Source organism: Camelus dromedarius, chromosome X (genome assembly GCF_036321535.1).
Source record: "Camelus dromedarius isolate mCamDro1 chromosome X, mCamDro1.pat, whole genome shotgun sequence".
Classification (NCBI taxonomy): Eukaryota; Metazoa; Chordata; class Mammalia; order Artiodactyla; family Camelidae; genus Camelus; species Camelus dromedarius.
This window is the reverse complement of record NC_087472.1, coordinates 83,522,582-83,536,631: the sequence shown is the minus strand read 5'-3', so window position 1 is coordinate 83,536,631 and position 14,050 is coordinate 83,522,582. Positions and strand designations below refer to the sequence as shown.

The window sequence follows — 14,050 nt, the reverse complement described above, 5'->3', positions numbered from 1 at the left end:
TCTTTCTGGCCTCACACACTTGTCATCAGCATCACACAAGTCAGCCCTGTGGTGTCAACTCCAAGAGGACACCTCCCCCTGGGCCCAGCGTAATGCTGGAGACGCTGGATGTTAAATACATATTTTTGATTGATTGGTAAGGACATACTGTGCTCATTTCTTATATTCTTTATTATTAATTGATATTAATATAGATTCTTTATTAACATATTAATACATGACACATAATACATAAATACATATTGTGAAGTGACAAGCACTGTCTTAGCTCAGTCCTCAATTTCTCTTTCTTTACGGCTTTTCTCTGTGCCATCTTGCCCCACAAGTCTTAAGAAAAAGTAAGAGGTTTTGGTTTAGTTGCTTCACGGTCTGTTTTTTATAACAGAATTTCTCCCAAGCTTTTCTCAAATACATTGCACAAACTGTGTTTTAACCATTTTTTTCAGAAATCAAAGTGGATCCACCAATAGTCCTAACCATCCTAAGGCATTAAATAGTTCTCATTTTTCCGTACTCCCTTTCAATCGCCTCCTAACCCAGTTTTTAGAAAATTGAGGTGAAATTCACATAACATAAAATTAACCATTTTTAAAGTGAACGATTCAGTGACGTTAAGTACATTCACAATGTTGTGCAACTGTCACCGGCATCCATCGCCAGAACATTTTCATCATCCGAAATGGAAACTCCGTGTCTATTAAACAACAATTCTCCATTCCCTCCTCCCCCCAGCCCCTGAAACCACCACTCTACTTTCTGTCTCTACGAATCTGACTATTCCAGGGACCTCGTATAAGTGGAATCATCCAGTATTTGTCCTTTTGAGACTGGCTAATTTCACTTGGCATAATGTCTTCAAGCTTCATCCCTCTTGTAGCGTGTGTCAGAATTTCCTTCCTTATTAAGGTCAAATAATATTCCATTGTGCGTATAGACCATATTTTGTTTATCCATTCATCCGTTGATGGCCACTTGGGTTGTTTCCATCTTTCAGCCATTGTGAATCATGCTGCCATGATCATGGGTGTATCACATCTATTTGAGTCAGTCCCTGTTCCTAATCTGCTTTTAACAGAGTTGTGACAGGACCTCAGGCACAGTTTGGAGTTCTACTGTTTTCTTTAATGTTACATCATACCTGCCTTTTTTCCATGTTACCACGCGGTCTTTATAACCATCCTTCTCAATAGCTGTATCATAGACTGTCTCAGTAAGATTTTTGTCTAGATTTTCACAAAGAAATGCAGTGCCAGTTTAGACAAGTTCTCACAAGCCTTCCCATCCCGCGTCTTTTGAAGGTTGAAGCATGATGCATTTGGAAAATTCTCCTGGGAGAAGCAGTTTTCAGCCTGTAGCACAGATACCCCTGGCCTCGCCTCCTCTGACCTCTCATCCCCAGCCCCATCAAAGCTGCAGGAAAAAAAAGGAGACAACCATGTCCTGCAAACAGATAACAACAAGCTGAAAGACAAAGACAGGAGTTTCTCTGAAGTTCTATACTGAAAATAGGAGAGGGAAAAAGGAGAGGAGAGGAAGCTTGAAGCAAAGCAGAAGTGCATTCTGGGGAGTCTGCATTCAGCCTCAGAGCGCAGCTGTGAGTCGAGCCCCAGCGCGAGCCAGGTACCAGGTCCTCGCTGCCTCTGCCTCCACCAGTATCCTTCGTGAGCATCCTTTGGTAACCCCCACAATGCACCAGAACACCACTGTCCTATACTTGCCTTGGCTTGTGTCAAACGCTACAAGCATTGCTCCTGCTCCTTCAGAGCAGGGAGCAACAGAAGCAGAAAAGAGCTTTCGAGGACCCAGGGGCCCACTGCCGACAGCCCTGGGTACCTGGTAGGGAAAGAAAATGTTTTGTTTGGCTTTGTTTTGTTCACAGAGCCCCCTTTCCCAGCCCCATTCACCTTAACAGCATCACTTGAAGCAACAAAGCAGCTTAATCATGCTGCCTTTTAAAACTTTGAACTAGGCAGGCTGGATTCCTTGTGTTAAAAATCCTTTCCCTCCTTTTAAGAGCTGAAAGAAGCTTCCCTGCTCAGCCTGGTTTTAAAACCCTCACACGGAGCATGGAAAATTCTATAAATACCAAATGCAAACCTGGAGTTTAACCTTTAATTAGTCTAGCCTCTGGCTCAACCTCCCGATTCCACCAACTTCTTTCTGTAGGCCTTCTTTAAAACTCTGTCTGGAGATTGATCAACGTGAATAATAATAAAAAAAAAATCTCCTTGGGAAGACTTTCAGAGTCGCTGGAAAATGAATAGGAATCGTAAAAGTGGGTGTGTGATCTTCGGAGAACCGCTCCTCTGGCACCTGTTTTTCTACATTGATGCCAGAGGTTTGCATCACTTTGATTGTCTGAAATCACTGCATAACCCCCAAAACAGGTGAAGCCTGTATCTTAACCTGGCTCCATTTTCTCCCAGGCGGTCTCCTGGATGCGTTTGCTCTGAAGACCTCTGTTCTGCTCATCTACTGCTGCTTAATAAACCATCCCCCAAATCAGTGGCTTGAAACAACAACAGTTATTTATTTTGCTCACAAATCTGCCGTCTGGGCCAGGCCGGTGGGAACAGCTTGTCTCTGTTCCACACAGGGTCCTCTGGGGTGGCTCGAAGGAGGGGGGGTGACTTGACGGCTGGGAGCTGGAATCACCCGAAGACCCACGTGATCACACATCTAGCATTGATGCTGGCTGCTGCTGGGACCTCAGCTGGGGTTGTTGACTGTGGCCTCTCCACGTGGCCTCTTGGCTTCCTCACAGCGTGGTGGTGGGGCTCTAAGGCTGGGCGTCCTGAGGGAACAAGGTCGAAGGGCATGGGATTTTTAGGACCGTGTCTTGGAAGTCACCGAGCTTTACTTCCGCTCGATTCCTTGGCTTGCAGACGGCTGCCTTCTCAGTGTGTCCTCACATGGTCTCCCCTTGTGCTCACATCCCTGGGGTCTCTTCCTCTTATAAGGACACCAGTCCTAGTGGGTTAGGGCCCCACCCTTCTGACCTCACTTAACCTTACTTATCTCTTTCAAGGCCTTGTCTCTAAATACCGTCATATTGGGGGTGAGGGCTTCAATGTATGAATTTGGGGGTAGGGAGGACACAGTTCAGTCCCTCTTTGGAAGATACAATCTGCCATAGGCCCTTAGCTATGTTTTCCTCTCTCTCTGAGTCTCTTAAGCTGAAATCATCCCTCTCAAAAGGACAGTGTCAAGCTTGACCTGCAGGCGAGGTTTGGAAGGTGTTGCCCCATAAAGGTCTTTCCCTCTGTGAGCCCAGGCTACCTAGCAGGCCTGGGGCACGACATATTTGAGGACTAGCCGTGTAATCGTCACCTCTAAACCAGCTGTGCAGAAGAGCGACGGCGGACCCTGTGGCTGTCAGTTCACATCTTGTGGTGGTTTTGTGTTGTGTCACCTCAGCTAAGCTGGAGCATTTCCTAGAATTCTCTTCCTTTTACGGTTCCTGATTAGAGTTGGTCAGAAGAGAAATATGCACATTTGGAAGGTGGTGGAGAAGCAGCTGCTGCTCCTCGCTGGTCATCATGGTTAGATGTGGAGAAAGACAGAAGGCGGCAGAAGGTGCCGGCTCACCCTTGTTCTCTCCTGCTCCACTGGCCCTGCTGAGCCACAGCCTTGCCAAGCCCACCACCAGACGTAGAGACACATCACCTGTGGGTGGCTCCCCCAGTTCCCCCTCGTGGCCCCACTTTGGCAGAGGCAGGAAGGCTGGCTAGTGGCTTCTCTCTGTCCCTCCAGCGTCACCTTCAGACCCTTCCTTTCCCCGACTCTCCCACATTTGGGTCAGCTCTTGTTCCGTTATGAAGCCCTTCCCCCAGCATCCTCATTATGGTGTGTGTCCCCGCTCCAGCCCCGACTGGCACAACCTCCTCGTTCTTTCTTTCCCGAGTCTTCACAGTAATGCCCAGGCTCCGGCGGCCTCCCATGAATTTGATGAGAATTCTTCAGAATGGAGACATCAGGGCCACCCAGTGCCCTCCCCTCCCCCGGGGACCCACACAGTCGCCTTGTACTCACAAACCTGGGGGTTTAGGCACCCAGCTCCCTGAATAGGTTCTATGCTCAAAGGAGGATAAAATGGGGACCTCCCCTCCTTGAGGCCTGGCCTGTGTCCTTGAGATAGGGCACACACATGCAGAACGCTAAGTGACCAGACCAAATGGGGTCCACATCGTAGGGGAGACAGAAGCGATGTAGCTCAGGGGTTCACGAGAGGAAGATCTTTTCTGAAGTGGAGGGAGTGGTCAGGATGACTTAACACTGTGGGTTAAGCAGAGTCGGGCATAAACTCTGGCCGCCCAGTGACTGTGCCCGGAATGAGATTCTGGTTGGGAGTAGGGGCGTCTCCTTGTTTCCCCGCCCTTAATGCCATCATTGTTGGAGCTGGGACAGGGCAGCGGAGCTGGGCCCTTTCAGGACTTCGAGAAGCTGGGAGGAGCCTTTGGGCCTGAAGCAGGGCCTCTCTGGGCATCCTCTCTACCGCACGGCACCTCAGCTCCCCGCTCTGGAAGGTTCTTCTTAGGCCCGGCGCCGAAATGTGTCCTCACTTTTTCCGTGACATCAGTTTCTCCTGCAGGCTTTAGAAACAGGGTGAACACAGCCCAACACTGGAGAGCCTGTGGGTTCTGAACACTGCGCTTCGAGGGGATGGGTCTTTCCTGTGGTCAACTGCAGCACCCTAATAATTCCTCAACATTAAAAACAATGAACTCGAGGGGGCAGGGGGAGGGTTTAGCTCAGTGGCAGAGCGCATGCTTAGCATGCATGAGGTCCTGGGTTCAATCCCCAGTACCTCCATTAAAAAATGAATAATAAATAAACCTAATTACACTCCCTCCAAAGAAATCAAAACAAAGTTAAAAAAAAAAAAACCAATGAACTCAGCCAACAAGTTAATAAATCAGTTTAATGTGCTGAGCTCAGTTTCCAGTGACTTTCAAGTCGCCTCAACCTGAGTAGTGAAATATTTTTAACCCATTTCTCATCTATTTATTTACTTACAAATCGCATTCATGTGCTAATGTTTTTCTGCTAAGAGCATAAGGCCCTATGTATATGTGGGTGAGGCCCGTTATTAACAAAAGAAGTTGAAAATCCACATCTCAAATTATCTGCTGAAGTTTGAAGTTTCTAAAACGTACTCCTTGTGGAATCTGATTGAGAGCGAGCATGGTGTTTCCCCCTCCTGGGGCCGGCGAGCTCTCAAATCAGGAGCGCTGTGAGTGGCACCAGTGCCTTCCCAGCTTCTGCTTGCTTTCACAGTATTATCTCCAAGCCACGGTTTCTTTAGAGGAGCCGTTTCAAGCCCCTTGCCCATTTCGTGATGATTAGCTTAGTTAGAGCGAGATAATATAATCTGGAATTCCACTCGACACAACACCCATAACCGGCCGTTTACTGAAGTGAAAAATCCGGCGAGGCGGCTGCCATCTGAGTTAGGGGACTGCCACTCTTGCCTCAGCATCCCTTGCCTGTGACACTGGATGGCAGCGAGCAGTGACCTCGCGGTCAGTCTGCCTGTTGCATATGGGTCCCTGTAACGTTACAGTCAACTTTTGCTGCCATTTTGCTGCAGAATGAACACTCCAAAACTCAGCGGCTTACAACAGTGGGCGTTTATGGTTCTATCCTGCTCGGATTCCTGCGGGGCTCTGGGGGTTTCATGGATCTTGGCTGGGTTGGGCTCTTTCAGGATGCAGGTTGGCCAGGCTTACTTCCAGGTTGCAGGTTTTGTGCGGGTCTGGAGCCCAGGCTGATGCGACTGCCGCCACCCAAGACCTGTTCTCAGTGATGGCAGAAGCTCAAGAGGGCGAACAACCCAGCACAGAGTCCTTCTCACAAGCCATGTCCACTCATACTCCTTCGGTCCAGCCCAACTTGATCGGCGTCGGAGGAGTATATCCCCCTCACAGTGGGAGGCGTCGCAAAGTGACAGGACAAACGGTATTAATTCTGTTCCAAGCGGGCGATGAAGTAGGATGAATTAGCCAAACCACCACAGTGATATAAACAGAAGTTCTCAAGTTCTGGTATCTTCTTTCTATCTGTGTCATTTTGCTCAGGCTGCTATAATGAGGTACCATAGATAGAGTAGCTTAAATGACAGAAATTTCTTGTCTCACTGTTCTAAAGGCTGGAAGTCCAAGATCAAGGTGCCGGCAGGGTTGCTTCCTCCTGTGGGTGTGAGGGTAGGATGTTCCAGGCCTTTTTCCTTGGCTTGTCTTTCTCCTGTATCCCTTCACCTCATCTTCCCTCTATGTGGGTCTGTGCCCAAGTTTTCCTTTTTTAAAATGACACTAGTCATATTGTGATTACCCTCTGTAGAGATTCCATCTCCAAATAAAGTCACAGTCTGAGGTCCTGGGGGTTAGAACTTCCATGCATGAATTTTGGGGGGACATAATTCAACCCATTGACACTACCCCTAAAAGGATTGTCTTGTGTAACACTGAGGGTGTGTGTCCCCCCCACTTTGGAGACTTCCTGGCATAGAGACGAATGGAGAAAGTTCTCTTGCACCCGGCCCTGTGTGGAGCAGGGGACCGAGGCTCCAGACTTTAAGACCCTGCCCACAGTCCCACGACCATCAGGAGAAGCCCTGACCTCTTTGGCCACACCATCCCCAAGCCTTAGGGTTAAGTTCATCAACACATGTGACACCCACTTTGCTGGGGGGAAAAAAAATCTATCCCATTGTCTATAAGGCGTCATGGAGGCAAGCCTGTGTGTCAGCCTTACCATCTGTGAAATGAGTACTTCACTTCCCTTAAATGGGGTGTCGGGAGGTTTCATGTTTGCCAGAAGAGCCCTAGAGGAGAGGGCGGAATGAACCAGACTGGTGATTCTATAGAACAATTCTACTTTTCTTACTCACGCCCAGAAAGGGGTCTGGGACAAATGATGGAGCTCACAGCAGACTGCGTTCCAATGAACGGGGCGGAGCAGACCGGCATGTACGCACGCAGTAAATATCTTTAACACTTTCTAGGAGCTCGCGACGAGGCAATTCTCTTAGCAGACTTCCCCGGAACGCGGGGCTGATTCATTCCTGAGTGATGGGGCCCACATGTGCTCCCTGCTGCTGCAGAAACAAGTGTCGTTTCTGCCCTGTCAGCGTTTTCCGTCCTGGCATAAATTAGGTACACTGTAGCCATTTCATTAAGAAATGATGTCTCTGATGTGACGTGTCGGGTTTCCAGAGGTGGAACAGAAAGGCCTGCCTGTGGCTGGGGACAGCCACTTCCTCTAAATACAATGACTGCTCCTGTGACACCTGGCCATTAGGGAGAGGCGGGGGTGGGACAGGCAGCCCCAGGAGACAGGCCACCGCAGACGACAACGCAGTCTGTAGCCGAATGATCAACGGCTTCCTTTCTTCCTCCCCACCCCCATGCCTGGTGTTGGAATATTCCAGACATCTGGAATTATGACTGGTTAACTGCAGTCAAACACAGATTTCTTTTTGTGGAAATATTCTGATCTAAGACCCAGGAGGGCAGGGATATTGGGTAATTGCCATCCATGCAATAAACATATTATAGAAGTTTATAAACTTGGCCTATCTCTTGGCTGCTTTAGGCTTCTGGTGTGCCTGGGATGGCTTTGATTTTGAAATCACTTAGACGATAGGCAGACTTTTCCTCTCCTAGCATTTGCAGTGCAATCTGATAAACACATCTGTGGTAAGTCCTGCTTGGGGTAGTTTGGGGCCGACCAAAGGATAGAGTAATTTTTACGAAATAAATACATACATAAAAAAAGCATGCTTGTGACTCAACGGGAGTTGGGAAGAATGGAAAATATCACAAGATATTCTGTGCACACGATATCTAATCTCCCTTTTAGACAGAAGAAATTCCAATAAGCCTCTGCCATTAAAACTTTGATAATCAGAAACTTCGTCTTAATCAGCGCTTGCCGTAAACTCCGTGGGCTCCGCTGACTTGTGTATTTAACATTCTTGATATTCTACGCTCTTCCAATTATCCAAATTTTTTCTTAAACTCAATTTCCCAGGGCCTCGTGGCGTTCAGCTAATCAAGCTTTCACTTTTTTAAAAAAGTGTTTGTCTCTATACACACTGAGTATGTAGACACACAGGCACCAGATCTAGGAAGATGTCAGGGTGCTTTAAAGGTGGTCAAAAGCATCCCCGTGGTGCGGTTCTTTGCTGATGAAGGGACAGCTCTGGTCCTGCTCACATCCATGTCCTGTGTGAACCTTTCCCTGCCTCCTCCCGCTGCCACCCACCCTTCCCAGGACGCTAGTTCTGACCAGAAGTCCTAGAAAGGCAGAGGGCGTGTTCTGTGGACGGATATTTCCCCCGCTGCCGGCTTCCCTCTACCCCCTCCCTAGTGGCTCAGAAAGATTAGCGTTCAGGAATGCGGTTAGCACACCCTGCGCTCATAACTCAACCCCGTACATCACAGCACACAATCACAGGAAATGCCGCCTGTCACTACGACGTGCACGCTCACGCGTCCGTCCTCACACACGCCACACGTGGCAGCGTGCACATACACACGGTATCCCCAGCCCCACGTTTCGGCGCATCCTCCGCTCTGCCCCCACCACGCCCTGCACGTGCCTGCAGACACTAGGGCCCCAGCGGTTAGGGGAGAGGATCCACTTTTTTTTTTTTTTAATTTCAATCGCTGTGGCTACTTAGCTTCCCATTCTAGGTTTGGTCCACAAGGGTCAAGAATTGTTGAGAAAGTCGATCTTGGCTCCATTCCAAGCACCGGAAGGGTTGGGTTCAGAGACTGTGTTATTTCAGTTGTGGGAGGGGAAGCCCCGCTATTTGCCTGCCTGGGATCCGGCACGATTTCATCCCGCAGCCCGGCCGATCCAGACCAAATGTCCACTCAACGTCTTCTGCGCATGCCCACCAAGTCCCACTGCCCTTTGAACCAAGCTCTTTTCTGCCACTGGAATGTTTTTCCCCCCCTTTCTCTGCCTATTGAAATCTTCCCCTTTCCTCAATGCCTTGCGGGAGCCCCACCTCCCCTGAAGAGGCCAGCTGGAAATGATCTCTCTCATTTCAACTCTTAAAGGCTTTATTTTCTATAGCACTCATTGGTCCCAAAGTAAACACTGCCATTGGGTGTTTGGGGGTTTTTTTGTGCATGCGAGAGCAGGGACTTTGTTTTGTACTTCTCTGCCTGCCGATGCAGCCTAAATATGATGACTCGCACATAATAGGCACTCAACAAATGTTTGTGGCTGATGATGAGACCAACAGCTACCATTAATCGAGCATGTAGTGTGAGCCAGGCACTTTATCTCCAGGATTCTATTTAATCTTTTGGGTTTTGATAAAAGATATTTTATATATACAACACTTTAATACATTCTCTTTCCAAAAAATTAAAATTTAATACATGGAGTAAGAAGTGGAAGCCTTTCCCATCCCACTCTCTACCCCCCTTTATCGCACCCCCTTATCTCCCTAGAGATAATCAACCTTAATAGTTTAGTCTATCTGACCTTTGTCTAATATTTATATATATGCGTAAGATACACATATACAGTTTTAAATATATATACATGGAATTATACCAGATGTACAGTAACTCAGTGTAAATGTCACAAAATTTTTTTTTTTGCATATGAAAATTTATTACTCTCGTGCTTTCACCAAGAAAACTTATGCTCTTGGCTACTTTGACCACCTTAAAGCGGACTCCAGGAATGTCACCAACAGCATGACCTTTACGACCAAATCCAACAACCAGAACTTCATCATTTTCCTCAATAAAATTCAAACAACCATCATTGGGTACAAAGGCTGTGATTTTTTTTTTTTTTTTTTTGCCATTCTTGATTAGCTGAACCCTGACACACTTCCTGATGGCAGAATTTGGCTGTTTGGCTTCAAACCCTACTTTTCTGAGCACAATTCCCTTTGCATGAGAAGCGCCTCCAAAAGGGTTGGCCTTCAGGGCTGTGCCCAAGTGGGCTTTCTTGTACTGTTTATCATGGTACTTCTGGTCTCGTCAGTGGCTGCGGAGCTTCCTGGCAGTTCGAAGACCGCGACACTTGCCCATCCTGCCGGCGCCACAGGCCTGAGCAAAAGAGAGAAGCAGCCCAGGAAGCCACAAAATCTTAAAAGGTGTATTATTTCTATTTTTGAATTGAAAACAATTGAGACTTAGAGCGGTTAATGAACTTTTCCAAGGTCACACAGGTAGAAAGTGGACGAATCAGGATTTGAACCTGGCCTCTGCTCTTTCGATCTGAATAACTGTGGGGTTTCAGAATTGCCTCTGGATCACCTGTGTTGGAACACCTGGGGGACTTGTTAAATGTACAGATTTCCACCTGGCCCTCAGCCCTGGGTTCTTATCCAATAAATTCAGAATGAGGCTCTGGATTCTGTAGTGCAACAATGACCCACAGTTGATTCTGATGTGTGGTCTGAAGGCACACTAGTCTGAAGGCACCTGGGGTGGTCTTCTGTCTTCTAGCACCGTCTACTCCAGCTCGACAGCCAGCCAGGGGCCGTGGAGTGGTGGTATAGCCCTCCCGAGCCAGGCTACCTAGGTTCAAATCCTGGCTCTGCTACTTCCAACTGTTAACTTGGGCAACTTAATTAACCTCTCTGGGCCTCAGTCTCCTCATCTGTAAAATGGGGCTGGTCAATAATAACGCCTCCCTCCTATGGTTGTTGTGAGGATTAAATGAAGGTAAGAGACATAAAGCGCTTACAGTGGCACCTGGCAGAGTAACATCTGTATAGTTTGCCACTCTTGTCAAAACCAAACTATTCTGGAAGCTTTCCAGGGAGCCCCTTTGGTCTCAGGCTACTGTTTGACAGCAGGATTACAAGGTCTGTTTTCTAGCCTCTTATCAGAGTCGGCATGGGGTGGATGATGCGGTGTGGCAGGGGTGTATGATAAAGGAAAGAGGGAACTGTGGTGCACTGCGGAGCTGAAAAATGCAGTCACCTGGGAGCCAGGAACAGTGGGAAGTTCCCATATAAAACCCAGTGTCAGGACCTCCCGCTGGAGACACGCATTTTCCTCTTCTTTCTGCACACGCGAGAGGTCAGGTGCCCCTAACATGAACAAAATAACATTAGTTAGCGCTGCTTGCTCAGGATAATGAAGGCTGGAAACTTGGGAAATATGGAAGAATTTTAAACCTGTTTATGTCATTGCATTGTAAGTTTGGAGGGGCAAGAAGACTCTGGAAATTCACACAGGCCACTGACATGGACCCTCCCTGGTCTGTTACAGAAACAAAATGGCCGCTGGGAATGGCTGTCCCGCCCACTGCCTTTTTGGTCAAGCACTTTCTTGACAAATATCTATTGACATCAGAACCTTGTGTTTCTCTCTGCAATGCAGTTCCCTGAATACTATCTTTCCAGAAACTGGTAGGCAGGTGATACTGCTGTAATGGTGGGCGTTGGGTTTTTTTTTAAATTACAGTTTGACTGCACATACACATTAGAGTGCACATAAATACATGTATACAGTACACTGCACATTTTTTTCAGTTTACATATATGTACTAATTATTATTTCTAAGAACACATTAGATCTTTAGCTTTTTAAACTTACATAGTTATCAAAGGAATAAAGCCAACCACAAAATAAGAATCAACAGAATGCGGTAATCCAGTCATAAAGGACAGTCAAATGTGCTTATACATAGTCAAGAAATCAAAATAACAATTAGTTCATTTGTGTCCTTATTATTGTTATAATTTTTTTCTATTCCTCATGTAAATGATGTCATATGGCATTTTCCTCTTTCTGGCTCACTTCACTTAGAATGACAATTGCTAGGTCCATCCATGTTGCTGCAAATGGCATTATTTTATTCTTCTTTATGGCTGAGTAGTGTTCCATTGTATATATACCACAGCTTCTTTATCCAGTCATCTGTTGATGGACATTTGGGCTGTTTCCATGTCTTGGCTATTGTAAATAGTGCTGCTGTCAACGTTGGCATGCATGTGTCTTTTTGAATTTTGTTTTTCTCCAGATATATGGTGGGCATTTGGTTTTTAACTCCCTTCCTTAGTTCTCTGAACGAAGCCATGTGAGGTGTGGCCTGTTCCTTCCCTTTAGAGGTCAGGGCTGGAGGAAGCCTGGAAAGGGGACGTCAGATGCAATTAAGGATGCTTTGATTCTCTGTAAAAATTACTTATGATTTCAATACAAAATATGATACACAAATTAGGGCAAAAGGTAAAGAAACACAAAGACCTAGGGGCAAATCTAGCAACTTTCTGCATATATTTTAAGTCGCAAATAGGTGCTTAGTCATCTTCTAATTTTTCTTCTTTGGCTGCAAGAAGAAACCTTAATTAACTGCCAACTATGTTTCACTGAATTTTGAAAAATGTCAGGCCTGGATAAATCTTCCCAGCCTGCTCCTAAGTGGATGTGTCCATCTGGATGGTCTAATATTCACTCAATTAACCACTCAATTATATATAAAATATATAATAGATTTTCTTTTTTAGAGCAGTTTTAGGTTTACAGGAAAACTGGGCAGATGTTCCCATATACAACCCCCAGTTTCCCCTATTATTAATATCTTGCATTAGAATATTGGTTCAATATTGAGGAATCAATATTGATACATTATTATTAACCAATCTCCGCGGTTTACATTAGGGTATACTCTCTGTTGTATACATTGTATGGATTTTGACAAATGCACGATATCATGTATCCACCATGACAGTATCATACAGAATAGTTTCACTGCCCTAAGCATCCCCTGTGCTCCATCTCGTCATCCCTCCTTCTCCCCCTAGCCCTGGAAATCACTGATCTTTTTACTGTCTCCATAGTTTTGTCTCTTCCAGAGTATCAAGTAGTTGGACTCATCCAGCAGGTAGCCTTTTCAGATTGGCGTCTTTCACTTGGTCATCGGCATTTCCGGTTCCTCCATGTCTTCTCGCCGCTTGCAAGCTCATTTCTCTTTAGCACTGAACTATATTCCGTTGTCTGATGTACTGCCCCTTCCTATACGCTAGACACTGATGGGAGAGCTGAAGAGATCCAAGGGGGGCTAAGAATCAGTCTTTACCTTTGAGGGCAACTTCTAGTCTAGTTGGGGACGGAAGACATATACCCATGCAAAGTCAGCTCATGATATTAAACAGTAAGTCAGACATGCTGAAAGTCACATGTGGAATGAATAACTGCTGTAGCAGTTAGGGGAAGAGTTCGTGGAAGGTTCCACAGAGGAGGTGCAATGGGCTGAGGGTGGGGAGAGACAGAGAGGATGGAGATTCAAAGAACGCTGTGCGCGTCTTAGCTTTTAACCCTGTGTCCTTTCACCCAGGCTGTAGACAGAGAGAAAGGAAATGATGTGTCCATGGTGTATCCAACCTCCCTGGCCCAGGACCATCCCCACCTGGGCAGGCTCTCTGGCAATTAGCTCACAGGTGGCCGAGCTCAGTTCCTCTCTCAACAGGTGCAAAACTGCGACAAAGGAACTGATGTCTTTATTAAATTCCATCTCCAGGCAGCAAAGCCTCTCAAATCCTGAGCTAAATTTTTTGTGTGTGTGGAGTATAAAGTTTACTTTAGAAGAGATCCTTTTGTATACTGTTGTGTGTGTGCGTGTGTGTGGTGAGATAGGTTTTCAGATACCAGGAAATTTTTATTTTTTTGTTGCAGTATAGTTGATTGACAATGTTGTGTCAGTTTCAGGTGTACAGTAAATTGATTGATTCAGGTACACATATACATATATATCTTCTTTCTCAGATTATTTTCCATCATAGGTTATTACAAGATATTGAATATAGTTCCCCGTGGTATATAGTAGGTCCTTGTTGTTAATCTATTTTATATATAGTAGTGTGTATCTGTTACTCCCAAACTCCTAATTTATCTCTCCCTCCCCCCAGGAAATCTTTATTCTAGTCCTTATCCTTTTTCTGCATTAAAAAAATACGGAACACGCTCCATGAATTTGCCTGCCATCCTTGTGCAGGGGCCACGCTAATCTTCTCTGTATGGTTCCAATTGTATATGTGTTGCGGTAGCAAGCACTGGACTCTTTTTTT

The 14,050-nt window shown here is 46.3% G+C and overlaps 1 long non-coding RNA gene and 1 other non-coding gene across 5 annotated transcripts in view; one reads left to right on the top strand and one right to left on the bottom strand.

The window, feature by feature from the left end:
- Positions 1-14,050, top strand: part of LOC116150747 (uncharacterized) — a 65,970-nt gene that overhangs the window by 34,990 nt on the left and 16,930 nt on the right. Inside the window, exon 4 of one of the 4 annotated variants that reach the window (XR_004134490.2) lies at positions 1,299-2,616. The exons of the other annotated variants lie outside the window; for them this stretch is intronic. This is a non-coding gene — a long non-coding RNA (uncharacterized LOC116150747). Of the gene's footprint in view, positions 1-1,298; positions 2,617-14,050 lie in introns of those variants that run through there. 4 annotated transcript variants of the gene reach the window in all.
- On the bottom strand, positions 13,931-14,036 carry LOC116151053 (U6 spliceosomal RNA). The gene has a single exon (XR_004134847.1). It is a non-coding gene; the product is annotated as a U6 spliceosomal RNA (small nuclear RNA).